Genomic DNA, 3,230 nt, shown 5'->3' with positions numbered 1-3,230 from the left:
TTCTCGTTGCGTCACACCTCAACCCGCCTCAAAGCCAGCACTGATTGGACGTTCGTTTGGTGAACGGCTCCAAATTTTCTTTAACGGAAAGTAGCCAGACTGATCAGCGAGTGAAACCTTGAAAGCTCGCAAGATCAGGATGGTCTCACGAGGCTACCGATACCCGATACCTGGCTGTGCAGTACCATCTGTTTGAAATTGATGTGTGTGTGTATATATGAAGAACTGCATAATAGCTGCCATCATTTCTTTGTCAAGCTGCTGCCTACCTTTGTTAAGCAGGAAAAAGACTAATACAAAGTGAATCCAGTAGACTTATTGCCTACCTGAAATGGGTGACAATAGTTGAATGAACTTTTGGCTGTCAAAATGGTATCGGTGCCCTATTTGATGGTATTCGCTGCCGCGACCTATACTGGTATCAGTATTGGTTTCAACACTAATTAACAGCCATCCTTAACACCAGACCTGTTTATACCGATGTAATACCAATGACTAGGAAATGTAGCTGATTCAAACAATGCTGATTTCTACCTTTTTTTAATCATGACCCTCTTATTTGAAAAAAAAGCCCTACAAAAAACCTTTATTTCTAGTCAGTCGTCAGTTTTTAGAATACACGTTTAAATTATGCTTTGTTTTAAAGTGTACAGATATCAAAAATAAAGTTATTGCTATTTTGCCGTTTTTAAAGATTATATCGTGGCTGATTTTCTTGCTTTGTTTTTTTCAGAGATCTGAATGAGAACAACCTGACAATCATAAGCAAGATGGATTTCTCTGGTCTTAAACATCTCAGAGTTCTGTGAGTACCATTCACTTCTCCTCCATCTACATTAAAAAAAAACACCTATATTCTCACATATTCTCAACAGATACTGTATGCTGTACTTTAATCAGTCCTTGGTGTTTATACTCAGTATGGACAGAGCTGCAGAATATTTTGGATAAATTCTTTCCCACATGTCTTTGGTAGCATTGGGTCAAGTAGGGATATGGGAAACACATACATTTCTTAACCCTTGAAAGCCAGAGGGCACAGACTAATGTTCAGGCTCTATGGTGACACATGAGCTAACCAAACTTTGCTTGCTTACTGTCAGTGTCTGGCAGATTTAAAGTGTGGAGAAGCTTATCTGTTACCTTTTAGCCTGAAAACATTGTGTCCCCTGGGTGAGGCTTGGAAATCTAGTGTTTCCTGTGTTAACCCGGGGATCGGGGTTCTGTCAAATGTCAGAGATGAACGTTGTGTTAAAAAGAAGGACGTGGCGAGGACAAATGACGTCTCTGGAGCCCTGTTTAGGAAAGGTTAACAACCCTTTGGAATCCTGGGATTTGTAACTCCTAAACGGTATAGAGTATTACAGCGATGGTATACGTTAGAGAGGTCCCATAGAGGTATTTCCCTTTAACACATATCCTAGCAGATATATAAATAAAATGTGTATATACATATCATACCCATATTAATTTATAAAACATGGAAAATAATTAATGCCTACTTTTATGCAAAAGAAACACCAGACACAGGTAAGTTCTTTGAGAAGTTAAGAACGTAATTGGTACAGTAATTAAACCTTAAATCAGCTATTGTTTCTGATCATTAAATCAGTTTTACATTTGATTGGATTGGATTCTTTATTTCGAAAATGCAAGAGAAAAACAAAAAACAATAAAACAATGTTTAAACATTGGAGAGAAAAACAACAAACAAGGTACCCTTCTTTCCTGAGTTAATATACCTCTGTTACATGTGCGAAAAGGAGTATAAAGAAGTAAAACTTATGTGCTCCTACCCCTTTAATTCTTGTATTTCTTCAATTTACAATATTTATAATTATGTTGCTATATATATCCATATAAATACATACCTACCTACACATATACATACATAAATATGTATACACATATACCTTCATACATATATACAAATAAACAAAACAAAAAACACAAACAAAACTTTCTACAATTCTTCTCTATACTTTTTGAATATAATTTCTTGGTAATTTTTTTTTGAAAAGGAATATGTTTGAGCATTGCTTTAGGTTCTCATTTAGTTTGTTCCACAATTTAACTCCGCAAATTGATAAACATAATCTTTTCCTTGTTGTTCTACATCTATTGGTCTTAAAAGTTCCCCTTCCCCTTAAATCGTACCCTCCCTCCCTTTCAGAGAACATATTTTGTATATTCCCAGGCATTAGGCTATGTCTTACTTTGAACATGAATACTGCAATTTGGTATTCTATTAAATCATGGTATTTTAGCAATTTAGATTTTATGTATTTAGACATAGTAAAATGGTACAGGACTAATAAGATCCACTTAGGGATAGTCTTGCTCTTCAGGTCATGAGGTTAAGGCATTTAGGAAATAACTCAGATATTTTCCCTGTGACTCTCCCTGTCCAATGTCAAGGCAACAATAGAGAGCCATAGTTTATCCAGCATGTTTTTAGGCTGCTCACGGTCAGTGTGGATCAGTGGCTCCACTCTAAATTCACCTGGGGTGACAAAGCTCTTCAGTGTACATGTGATCTTGTTCTTTTGGACTGCAGGCAGGCCAGTAAATGGAGAACTCTGCTTTTTGGCTCAGCCTTTTCTTCACCATGACAGACTAGAAGAATGTCTGTATTATGGCAGGCAAGGTCCCTGTCCATATATCCTTCTCCCTCTAGCCCACTCCCCCCTTCTATCACTCCTAAACAAAACACCTAGGTACTTAAACTCCATCACTTGAGGCAAAGACTGACCTTTGACCCAGGAAACAATCCACTCATGGCCTCAGATATAGAAAAGCTCAATCCAGGGTACAGCAATCAGTCAGAACCTCCTTCGTGAGTAAGATATCCTTCTCTTGGTGGTTGCTGTACAGTCTTGGATCACCACCCTAGTATGCCAATCTGAAGGAGTTATCTCCTTAATGATGAATTAAAGAATCCTGCCTGTGCAAATCCTCAGTTATCCGTTGTCGAATTAAGGCTCCGCCCCTCTCCTCACCCAGTGGTTATTCACATTGTACTAAAGCTCTGATAATATGATGACAAAGTCATTAGATGAGGGCAATTTGCAGATTGAGCTTATGGTATACATCTTACTACCTAGGTCCCCAAAGAGGATCACTCTATGTGTTGTAATTTGAATGGCATATACTCTGTTTGGTGCATTGCACCTCATCGATAACCCATTCATTCAGGAGTCAACGTTCACTATTGTCCAACTTTTAACACA

General features: G+C 37.8%; 1 long non-coding RNA gene across 1 annotated transcript in view; it reads left to right on the top strand.

Annotated features, from left to right (window-relative positions):
- The first annotated feature begins 733 nt into the window (after positions 1 to 733).
- The window catches only part of LOC107081985, a 7,242-nt gene continuing 4,745 nt past the window's right edge, over positions 734 to 3,230 (top strand). Inside the window, exon 1 of the long non-coding RNA XR_001481119.1 lies at positions 734 to 805. This is a non-coding gene — a long non-coding RNA (uncharacterized LOC107081985). The remainder of the gene's footprint in view (positions 806 to 3,230) is intronic.

Source organism: Cyprinodon variegatus, unplaced genomic scaffold (assembly GCF_000732505.1).
Source record: "Cyprinodon variegatus isolate N-32 unplaced genomic scaffold, C_variegatus-1.0 Scaffold45, whole genome shotgun sequence".
Lineage (NCBI taxonomy): Eukaryota > Metazoa > Chordata > Actinopteri > Cyprinodontiformes > Cyprinodontidae > Cyprinodon > Cyprinodon variegatus.
This window is presented reverse-complemented; position numbering and strand designations above follow the sequence as displayed.